General features: G+C 34.0%; 1 long non-coding RNA gene across 1 annotated transcript in view; it reads right to left on the bottom strand.

Annotated features, from left to right (window-relative positions):
* LOC308621493 overlaps positions 1-12,687 on the bottom strand; it is a 408,448-nt gene that overhangs the window by 34,621 nt on the left and 361,140 nt on the right. Inside the window, exon 4 of the long non-coding RNA XR_014016473.1 lies at positions 2,139-2,217. This is a non-coding gene — a long non-coding RNA (uncharacterized lncRNA). The remainder of the gene's footprint in view (positions 1-2,138; positions 2,218-12,687) is intronic.

Raw genomic sequence — 12,687 nt, 5'->3', positions numbered from 1 at the left:
AAAATTAAAAACAAACAAAAACAACCTTTAATTCTTAAATGACTTAGAAACTATTTCCTTCTAAAAGGAAATTATAATTTATTTCTGAACATGTCATGTCATTTTTAGACTGCAATCATATTTGATATTAGACTGATTATAATAGGAGGAAGGCAAAAATCAACTTTTAAGAATAATTTTTATACTACAGTGACTTATATAATAAAATTAATTTTGAAATAGTTGAGTTACCTGATTTTAAATAAACCAAGGTATTAAGATTAAAGATGTGGAAAATTAAATTTCTCCATAGCGTAATGGAATGGCTTACAATCTCTTTATTATATAATAGTAATCAAATAAGTCCACTTAAATCATATATTTCTTTCTTAATATTTAACTAACTGATGACATATTATGAACATTCACAATGTTTAGAAAGGCGAAATCTGCCACTTAAAAGTAGGAAACTTATTGTAACAGACATAGACCTCCACCTACCACCTAAAAGCATTAGGAGAAAGACAGTGGGTCCTGGAATAGAGAGGGCTTCTCTTGGAGTTATGTAGGAACATCTGCTAATGCTGAAGCTGCTACGGGTAAAAAAAAGGAGAAAGATCTATATGGATCAGTGAATCCAGCAGGGATATAAACCCTTGTTATAACAGGAGTGCATTTGGCTGTAAGCCAACCAGACTCACAGGGGCTTAAATACCTAGGATATTATTCATTTTACATAAGAAAATGTCTAAAGACAGGTTTTCTAGGGCTTGAATGACTGATCAAGGATAGGGGCAAGGGCTCAATTTCCTTCTATCTTCCTGCTCTACCATGTTTAATATGTCACCACCATCCTTAGTCTAAAAATAGCTGCTGTGTCTTTAATCATTGTGTCCATTGTCCAGGTAGAAAAAGAGGAAAGGATGAAAGGAAGAAGAGCAAGCACCTGGAGAGGTATGCAAACCAAGCCTGTCCCTATTAAAAGCTTTTCCAGAGCCCATACCTCCCACCCCCCAGGAAGATCCCTTATATCTTACTGGCCATAATGGGGACGTGTGGCCACACTTGGCTGTCATGAAGTCAAGGATCATGAGAGTCAGCATGTACACCACTTGAGGAGAGAAAAGTAAGTTAGAAGAGACTATGAACTGCTTGTTTTTGAACAGAACCAAACCATAGAGTATGCCACAGGGATGTGGATGATACTGTCAGGTGGTTGATTCAGAATGAATTGATCTCAGAAACTTCTGAGTTCACCTTAGTGCCCTTGAACTTTCTGTATTTTACATCACAAGAGCATACAAAATTTCCACATCTTCTGGAATATGCTTTATTACCCTAGGTCTGTCTTCTGGTACAATAAGTATTTAATAGAATCTAAAGAGATTAAATTACCCTTGGTCTCTAACTTCTGTTGGTTAATTCTGCTCAGATTTATCCTCTCTTTTTGTTGTGTTAGTATCTGATTACGGCTCATTCTGAAATTTGCTTTTTGTCTAGCTAGGAGCGTTTGATTTCTAGTATCTCCCAGTTTCTGTAGTATTTTGTCTCTGTTTCTCTCTCTGTGTTTGTTGCCTTTAACCTCTCTGTGTGGCTTTCTTGATTAAGCTGCAATTATGGCCATTTGTAGCTCCAAGGCTCACATCTTTTCAGCTTCATCACTGGAGAGGAAGGGACTCTATATTTTAATTCCCTATTTGAAATATCCTAGAGAAAGACTGTTGACATTGTCTGGTCACATGCCCACCTCAGAAAACATGTGTAGTGAGGTTAATTGCACTGTGATGTGCCTAAGTACGTGTTCAACCATTTCCCTTAAAAAAGAGCTGGGGATTTCTAAGCAGAATGAGGGTAAAGTACTGATAAAATGGAAAAAAAAAAGATACATATTATTCTACCATATAAGATTCTATTTCTATTTTTCTATGCTTAAAAAATGCTATACAATAATTTCTTATGGTTGGTAAGGAGACGTGGCTTGACATCCTTTTCTAAAATTTTGGATTAGTTCTCAATAAACATCAAGTCAATGAAGCATGCCATAGATTATTCCAAGTTTCAAGGGAAATCCCTTTCTTTATTAAACCAGATTACAGGTTGTTAACTACAAAGAGTAAAACTGTGTTTAAAGATGATAATGGGAGCACATCCAATCTTACCTAGGATGAATAGAGGTATCAAGCCGTGTGGCTATGTAGTTTCTCAGGCCCTGTTCTTCTAAAGTAGACCCCGACAGTTCTAAAGAGAAAAGAGAAAAGATATTAAACATATTTTACACTTACAAAAATTGTGAGGTAAAATACTGCCTTTTATCTGATAAATACTGAACTTGAGTGCATGTTAGAATATCCCACATTTGTTACTACTCTCTACCCAGAGTTATAGTTCCATTTTTGACATTCACTTTTAGGATTGTGACTATGAATTAGCAAAATATATTCCCATTTAGGTTCAGTTGAATCTCATTATCTCTGAGAAGTGAGTGTTATTGCAGTTTGATTGAGCAAGTGATATTTGGTGGTTTTCATCCTAGGTGGGCAGTAAATAATAAATACAGTGATTTACTGTCAAAAGTGTAAACAAAAGATATTTCTAAATGCAGAAGGGCAACAACACCTTTCATCTGAAAGCAATAATGTCTTAACATTTGTGTAAAACAATTATTGACAAAGCACTTCCACCTATACTATAGCATTTAATTCTTAAAGTATGTCAGTGAGGTATGAAATGTTTTCTTCATTTTTAAAAAGAAAAGAAATTGTTACCAGAGAAATTTACATACTCAAGATCCCCACCAATTAAATAAAGCCCAGAAACTCAAACCCAGGTCTTCTGATCCTAGTTCAGTCCTATTTTTCTACCACAGCTGTTCCTTTCAATGTAAGATGAAATATTCTGTCAGCTCTATGACAATGGCATGAAGGAACTTGAAGTAAAGTTATCTTTATGACAAAATCAGAGGATAATTTACTCATTCATCTCAATAATATTTATTGTGAATCAAGTATAAGTTTTATCCCTAGTGCCCAGAAGAATGTCTGACACATACAGTAGGTAAGATCAATGGATATGTATGATTAACGAATGGGTGAATGAATGAATGAGTGCTAAGTCAAGCAAGCATCATGCTCCACTCATGACAAGTTAAAGACCCTGCTTTCAAAAAACTTCCTAATTAGGAGACACGTACATATCAATAAGAAAATGCCATATGAAGTGAAAAATGCTGAAGTAAAAAAATAAAGATGTTTTGAGAGCACTTAAGTGATGGATAAATTGAGCAAATCTTCACTGAGGAGGTGACATATGAGGTTGACCTTGAAGAACTAATAAGATTTTACCTCACAGAGAGAGGGAACATCATATGCTCAAAAGTAAAGGTCAGGGAATGTGAGTAGTTCCATGTGAGGCTGCTGATCAAGCAGCTGGGGTCAGAGGAGCTTGAGACAGCAAGTAGTGACTGTGCAATGTTACTGGCACCTTGTGAAGGACATAGTTGTGTACCCCATGGTGATAAATGAATTTGTATTTTAGAACGTTAACCCTGGTGGGAGCAGGGAGGATTGACTGGAGTAGGGAGAGCTGCTAAGCAGACATTTTATGTCTGGCTTGAACGTGAGAAAATAAACTCCTGAGCCAGTGTAAAGAGGGTGAAGGTGAGGAGATAGATTCCAGTTCTGTGAGGCTTGAAGCTTATACAAATTTCAGGGCTCTCTCTCTAAAAAAAAAAGTGTTCAAAATTACAAGTACAAAATTACGTATAAAAGCAAATATGAATTATAATGAGGAAAAGAATCTGAAATCATTACTAAATTTAAAGGGCTGACAAATGCTACAAATTTCATAAAATCCAGAAAAATAACATATTTCTATGAACTACCTTCCTGACACAGCTCTCTATATTAAAAGATATATAAACTTTTTAGATGCATACTCTTTAATATCTTCATATGATAAACATTTATTATATTAGTACTATATAAAAGACTATTATACAAATTATAATAGTATTTTCTGTGGAGAGATTAGAAATAAATTAAGATTTCTTTCTATTACAGTTGATCAGTTTTTAAAAAATTGATAGTTTAGATACAAAAATTATGTGGCTTTACACAAAGTTGAATCTGCTGCTTATAGTACTGCTACAGGTTGTGCCCTACACACAGGAATTCTGACAAATTTTATTTCAAGCATCTTTCATCAAAAGAAGGAAGAAATAGAGTATGGCGAGTTTATAATTGTACATGTTGCTATAAATCATATTTCTAACTGGAAATAACTTTTGATTAGGCATTTTATGGGAATCAAATATCTTTTTAAAATTACATATGTTTGAAAATTGGAAGAATTTTCTATATATTAGCTTCTAGTTTTGTACATGTTTAACCATATTTCTCCTCCATTCTCATGGTTCTAGTGCCAGATTCCAGAGGATACTTTCATACAGTGACACATTTATATCTTTTCGACTTCCTGCTATTATGCTGGGTGGGTCAGTACAGTGTGTGGTAAAAGTACTTCTGGAAGCCATTCCTACAGCAGGAATGCTGACAATTATGTAACCATTTATAGAAGTGACTGTAAACCACATTGATATATTCCAATAAACCAAAAATGAAATATTTCCAACTCAACTGCCCCTTAGCTGGATTCCAAACATGCTTTGTTGTCACCCTAACACTATTTAACATAAATGGAAGTGTCATGAGGGGCAATCACTGTGGAGACAGCCATCCTAACTGATTGTGATGCTTTTGAAATTTTAGAAAAACATATGAATATATGAACACATTTGTAAGAGCGCCTCTCAGAGTGTTAGAAGGGGTTTGTGCATGCAAGATGCACCAAAATTTACACTACATTAGTTTATGGTGAACCTGCCTCTAGAGGATAAAACCTGCTTCTGGAAACCGGTTGGATATGAAGGATGAGAGAAACAGGTATCATGGAAAGCTGATGGGTTTTTCTAGTTTATAATACTGGTTGGATGATAATATGATAAACAAAAAAAATGAGGTAACCAGTTTTCCAGGTTTGACTGTCCCAGTTTAAGCACTAAAAGTCTCTCACCCTGGAAACACCACCCCAGAATGCAAAAATATCAGTTTTTAGGTGAGGGAGGTTGGGGAGAAAGTATCAAACAGAAAAGGCAGCCCCCCAAAATATAGACTTAAAGAAAAACTGCTTTTAGTGTCAAATGAAGATAGCATAGATTATCTGCCTTTCACAGTTGCTACTGTTTTTACCTCTGACCACTGATGTGGTTGGTAACCATGATTTTCATTTCATAATAATGGATCATCTTTTATTGGACCACTCCAAGTGATGCAATTTCAGGGTGAAACTTTAGTGCTTTGTAATGGTGAGCATTAATAACCTGTCTTTGACTTGGTCAAAGGATGTTTCAGGATGCAAAAGGATCTTACTAGAAAAAGGCAGTGAAGTTAAACATGACTTTTCTAATTGCTTTACAAAAACTCCCACTTATTTGGAATTCAGTTTTGATTTACCAAATTCAAATTACCTTTGTGCTTTAAAACAATTTTCCCCGAGAGTTACCTTATGATAATATTCAATGTGGTTTGGAATGTTTAAAATGATGACATTTTAGACATGGAGAGCCTATATGATAAATTTATAAATGCAAAAGACCTGACTGATATTTGGCATACCAAAACAAGCCTGTAGAAATAAAGGAGAAGAACATTTTAGGACAGCCAGAAATTAATCCCTATAAGTCCAAAGATTTGCTGTTGCTAGTAAGTAAAATCCTAAATAATCCATGTTCAAACACTTTCATTGAGAGGATATTTACATTAAAGTCATCACATTTGATAGACACCAGGAATCAGTGTAATGTGGTCTTGATATGAGCAGAGCTGCTTGTCAAAGAGAATTTCATGTTTGGCTGTATTCAGTTTTAGTGCTACATAAAAGAATAAGGTATGTCCTAAATCCTAAAGGCAGTTCAAAGAAGTATTATTCAAAAAGGGAAAAGAAAAATATTCTACTTTCTCATAGGACAGAAAGAAGCATGCCAATGTTATATTTTTTAAATTAAATATGAGTAATACCTATTAGTCTGTATTTTCATTTTTAAAACTGTCTTACATTTCAGTCTCTTAAGAGCACATAAAAATACAGACTGCAAAATTTAAATTCCAAAAAAAGACTTGAAAAGGAATTGAAATAAATTGCTATGTAAGAGGACAGGAAGAAAATGATAAACAATAAACAATTGTTATTTTTCTTCACGCATATTATCTGTTTAATTTATTGCTGTTTTGTTTAAATTATAGCATTTATATAACAGAAAAGTGAATAAGAAGTAAAAATCTATGAGCTTGTTTTGATTCATAAATAAATAACTCTATAGTTTTGAAAATCTACAGACATCTATGTGAAAATTTTGTATAATACCATTTGGAGAACTGAGAAATTTTTAAAGAAGTCCAAATTTCTATGCTTTTGAATACATAGTTTTCATTAATCTATTTATAAATACAAAGATCAGAGTAAATATATCTTCATTAAAGTGATATAAACTGCTACAGTATATATGTAAATAAATATTTGTTCTTCCTTATAACATACTTTAAATGTTATTTTGTCCTTCTAACTTTTGAACTTTCAGCTTTTATTTTCATGTAATATCCTACAATACAAAAGATATTGATTATTTTGTTCACTTCAGAGCGTGTTTTATTATCTCAGTGTTTTGGCTTAAAATACTAAAGATTTTTCTTTGTAGGCAATATTCTAAGGCTAATATTTAACATTCTGCATGTGATTCTGGATTAAATCAATTAAGTCAGCTACTTTATGACTGAGTATCTCTTATATACTTGCTTTTAGGTCTAAGTACTAAAGAAAACCAAAAGCTGTAAAAGAGCAATGCTGAATGTCCCCTTACATGCAAATGGATTATGTTTCCATATTGTTATGTATCCAGCATGTTTTTAGAGCCACTAAATTAATATATTTAAAATTATATTTCAGTGATATATAATTTAACTCTCTTAAGCATATATTTGAGTTTCTTGAAGAGCTGTATTCATAACAATTAATTAAAAGAAACTATAAATTAAATGTTTCATCAAATATTAACAATTTTATAATTTGACCATTGAATGTTAATGATTTCAAATGAGAGGCAATCATCAAATTTATTCTAAAAGATACAGAAGACAAATAATTCTAAGAAGAGTTCTGATGAAATTTTTGACTGGGATTTGGCTCCTGGTTACACTGGGGTACAGGTTAAATTATTCTTTCTTAGTTTTCTCTCAGTCATTCTGGGGATCTCAAGTCCCCTTAGGACTCATAGACCTTTAAGTAGAGCACAACAAAAGAACAGAGGAAGAAAGGAATGGAGGGAACAAAATGACACAATCAGAAGGTCTGGCTTTCAGACACAGGTGTATCCCTTTCTTACTAGATAATCTTAGCTGAGTCATTCTTGGAGCTTGAATGATTTTACTCACAAAATGGAAATAATAATTCATAATTCATACAATTTTTGAGAGGAGCCATTGAGATTACACTTGTGAAATGCCTAATGTGAAGTCTGGTGCCTGAATGATATTTAATGTGTGTTCATTCTTCATTCTTTCAGTTATTCACTTCTGAATTATTATTCATGAAACACTTCTGTTTTTTAGTCCCTAGAACCAAGTCTCAGTCCCAGGTTGGATTTTTTTCATTCCTTCTTTTCTCTAGCATGACTTAACTATTTGGCTTGCATGTAATTATTTCACTCCTAGCTCTCCTATAGAAAGAGAAGCATTTTCTAAAATACCCTATTTTTTCTTTCTCTGAAACACACATAAGATATCATGAGATTTTGGAAAGTAATGATAACAATTGATATTTCTGAACTTTTCTCAACAGTGTATTGGCATAGGCTTCTCTCTAAACTCCCTTCCTAATGTTATTTGAGAAAGCTCTAGTTCTTTTCATGTTATCAATAATTTTAGCACAATCTTATGTCAATAAATGAATTTTATTGCTGAGTAAAATTTATCATTCTTCAGTCCAAAACAAGTTCCTCTTGAAAGTTATCCCAAAACTGGGATCCCCAGTCTTCTCCAGATATGCTTCTTATATTTATATCATGATATTATCCTTTTTTCCCTTCCCAACCTTTTCTACCACCTCATTCATTTTTGGTTCTGGACTCAATGAATTTCTACCTTGTAGATTCCTCAAAACTCTTCAATCCTGCCTTTGGCTAGTCTCTGGATGAAGAATGAAGTCTCTGTTTTAGCTTTTCAAATTTCCTCTGAGCTAAATGTTGTCTACTTTGCCCCTCCTGAAACACTTCACGGTCTAGTTCCTGGAAGCTCTACCCTCCCTTCTGACCTGTTTCACCTTTCTGTGCAGTTTTCCCATTTCTAATCAATGTTAAAGTCAAAGTTAGGGCTGTGCTATCCATGAAGCTGTGCGCCTTTGTATATTATCAATAGTATAAACTAGTCTTACTAGTTGTCAGCATGCTCTTCTTGTTTTAAAGGTCATTCCTTTTCAAGGCATTCATTCATTCATTTTTTAAATTAAAGTATAGTTGCTGTAAAATATTATATAAGTTACTATTCATTCTTTCTTAACAAACATTTTTAAGCTCCTTCTTTATTCAGATCCTGGCCTAGGTGGTCCAGTCTTAAGAGAAAAGCAAAACAAAATAAAATATAGTCACTAACCACAGGGGGTTCTCAATCCAAAGGTAACTTACTATCAGTTAATTTGTATTCCTCTTGATAAATAGTGTGCTGAAAGCAATCACAGGATGCTATGTATAGAAGGGGAAAATAACCCAGAAAGCTTCAGGAGATACCCAAATGGAGAAGATTTAGTTTGGTGAAGAAGTGGAAAAGGTCATTTCAGAACATCATGTACAAATGCAAGGCAGTGTGAGGGGCCATGTTTCTTTAAAAGGATTTGTAAATCATTTACTGAGCTGAAGGGAAAAGTACATTTGAGAAATTTAGGAAATATTCAATGAGAATATTGAAGGGGCCAAATATGGAGGGCTGAAGGCAATAATGTTCATTATGGGAAATTAACTTGAAGGACTACTATACATATTTTTGCTTTTATATTTATCCTACTTAATTTATCTTTGCCAAACATTGTCTCCTCTTTGTCTCATTCTGCTTTCACAATCGGATAACCTAATCTACACTATAGTGTTAATGACTTGAAATGGCTAATACATTATCTCTCCAAGTACCAACTACGGCATAGTTTTATCTCCTGGAAATGCCAATGTTGTAACATTCACAAAATTTACTACTAAGGGTGAAATTTTAGCCACTAGGTCTGTATTAGAAATTGTTTTAAGCATTAGGTCTTTTTCAACACTGGAAATAATTTCTGCTTCCTATTTCTGTCAGTTTCATGCCTGTAAACATAACATATACTAGAAGGTTGGATCCAAATTGTAACAAGATTTATTCATCCCACACTTGTAGACTGAGGCTTTAACCATCATTTGTGGAACTTTAGAAGTTCCATATGACATATAGATTTAATAAAGTGTTATGATTTTTAGTTGATTTTATGTAGATTTGGTAGCTTATATTTCTAAAGATTTGGCCCCTTTCATCTAAATTACTAAATTTGGAGTTATTTGTAGTAATTCTTTATTATATTTTTAATGTCCATGAACTTGGTAGTCGTGGCCTCTTTTCCTTATCTGATATTGTAATTTGTGTCTTCTTTTCGTTTTTTTTATTAGCTTGGCTAGACATTTAGCAATTTTGTTTAACTTTTCGATTTAAAAGTTTTTAGATCCCTTAATTTTCTCTATTGTTTTCCTTCATATATAATGGTATACAATGGTTCTTTGACTCTAAAAAGACTAATACACAAGAATCTGAGGGGTAAATAAAATATTTTCATGCTCTGAAATGAGATATTCAACAAGGATAATGTATGTGCACACAAACACACATGAGAATGGATGAGAGTTGCTAATGCATGCACTTAATTTACTGTGGACTACACTGCTCTGTCTTGTTCAATCCACTTTCAATTTTTAACTTATTCTTCCATTCTGCAATTATTTCAGGAAAACCTACTATGGTCCTGGCACTCTTCTAGTGTTTGGGAATGTGCAGCAAGCAAGTGGCCAATCTAGGAACAGATGGAGCTTAAATTCTAGTATAGTGTATAGAAACTATAAACTAAGAAATAAACATTAGACTGTAATAAGTACTATGAGAAAATAAAATGAGGAATGTAAATAGGTAGTTAGGGAAGGGCTACTATATAGAGACTGGTATTGGGTGGTCTTTCTGATAATAATATTGACCTGAAGAAGAAAAACTGAACCATGTGGATTAATGGGTAAGACTATTTTAGAAGGAGGAGAAAACAGAAAGATCATGAAGTGGAGAAAGCCTGGTGTGTTCAAGGAACATCAAAGAATGGGTGGCTCCAAAAAATCTACTAATGTTCACTAAAATTAAAGAGGAATAATTATTAAGACATAATAGAGTAAATCCTTGAGAGAGCCCAAACTCAGAATTGAGCACCCATTCCTAACTTTCTCTAGAAATGTGATAGGTATTTAAGCTCTGGCATCTATCTGCATGATATAGGGGTTGGATGCTAAAGTCAGGCCAGTAGGAACACTGTCTAATCATTTACATAGTCCTCTTTCATTATCCACTATGGATTAAATAGTTATCTTAAAGGGAGTTTGGTTTGGAAGGGGATGGTCTGGTACCTGCATAGAGACTTTAATTTTTCTTTTACACTAGTAGTTGAGTGGTTCTCAAATTTTCATGTGCATAAACATTATTATACACAATTGTGTACACAAAATTAAATTATAAAGACATAATGTGTGGATAGCCAAGAAAAAAGGAATTTTGTAATGTACAATTGTTGTAATAGAGTCTGTCTTTAGAAGTTTACTTCTAAATAAGTTGCAACATCACTGTAGTTAATGGAAACGGAACCCACTTCCTCTTAGATAGTGTAAAAATTGTTGCTTATGAAAACTTTAAAATACATATTTAAACAGGGAAGCAAGGTATATCCTCATAAGAATTTTTATGTTAATAATACAAAAATTTTTTTAATGTCATATGTTTTAATTTATTAAGAAAAAGTTAAATGTTAATAAAAATGAAAGAAAATAAGTAAAAATCTGTCAGTGGGCTTTATAACAATTGTTTACAATACAATAATAGTTTACAACAATTGCAAATTTAATAATGGCATGAATTTTCCTTCTTGTTGAATGCTATTTAAACCAAAAATATAATAACTTGGTGATATTATATAATGAAATGATGCACTGCTCTACTTTATCTCTATAAGCCACAAGAAAATTTAAACTTTACTGGAAGTACCAGTTTGTATTGATCAGTAAGCACAGATACTGTCACTGGTATTTCTTAGAATGAGTTACTTTGCAGTGTAAAATATAGTCAAGAAGTCTGTCCCACTTTACTAAACCCTATATCTAAGTCTCATTCTTCAGTGGTGGATGAAGTGCGTGTTTTGGTTTTTTTTTCTCCCAGTGTAGATATCTTCTAGTGGATATTTACTAAGAACTTAATCCTGTGTACATGGACCACTGCACCGGATACTAAGAACATCTCTAACATACAGGAGCTTATGGCCTAGTGCATGACAACCAGAAGACAGTGGGTTATAAGGTGATATATGTGCAGATGAATATAGTAAGTCCCCTACATACAAACGAGTTCTGTCCTGAGAGCACATTCATAACTCTAATTTGTTCTTAAGTTCAACAAAGTTAGCCTAGGTACCCAGCTAACACAATCGGCTATATAGTACTGTACTAATAGGTTTATGAAACTTTTCACACAAATAATACATAAAAAACAAACACAGGGGGCTTCCCCGGTGGCGCAGTGGTTGATAGTCCCCCTGCCAATGCAGGTGACACGGGTTCGTGCCCCGGTCCGGGAAGATCCCACATGCCGCGGAGCGGCTGGGCACATGAGCCATGGCCGCTGAGCCTGTGCTCCGTAACGGGAGAGGCCAAAACAGTAAGAGGCCCGCGTACCGCAAAAAAAAAACACAAAAAATAACACAAAAAATAAAGAAAACATTTTTAATCTACTGTACAGTACCTTGAAAAGTACAGTAGTACAGTACAACAGCTTGTATACAAGGGCTGGCATCGAGTGAACAGGCAAGAAGAGTTACTGACTAGAGGAGGGAGAGGAGGTGGGAGATGGTAGAACTGAAGCGTCATCAGCAATAGGAGATGGAGGGCAAGCTGCAATTTCACTCATGCCTGACGCTGATGGAATGCAACTTCGCCTCTTTGAAAGTTCGCAACTTGAAGTTTCGTATGTAGGGGACTTACTGTATTGTCTTAGGCAATGAAATAACTTTGTATTTTTTTCTTTTAAATAAGTAGTGGAGTTAATTGATTTTATACATTTCAATCTATTGATACATAGAAGTGACTATGAATGAAAAGAAGGAGAAATGTGCAATAGAAAATATCTTTTTTTTTGGCTGTTGTTTGCTTTAACCTAGACATTGATTTTTGACCAGAAGGAAGACACTGTGTCTGATTTTTGACCGGAAGGAAGACACTGTGACTAGTCTCTTCAGTGGCATGCACTTGAAGGAGACATGTGGCAGCGCTATGAATCCCTATAATATCTGCACATTTAGTAAACTGCAGTAGTTGCTGAGTGATTGGGGATTGTCAATAAT

Source organism: Mesoplodon bidens, assembly GCF_964165515.1.
Source record: "Mesoplodon bidens genome assembly, chromosome: 8".
In the NCBI taxonomy this organism is placed as follows: Eukaryota; Metazoa; Chordata; class Mammalia; order Artiodactyla; family Ziphiidae; genus Mesoplodon; species Mesoplodon bidens.
The sequence above is the reverse complement of the archived record's forward strand: the minus strand, read 5'-3'. Positions and strand labels throughout refer to the sequence as shown.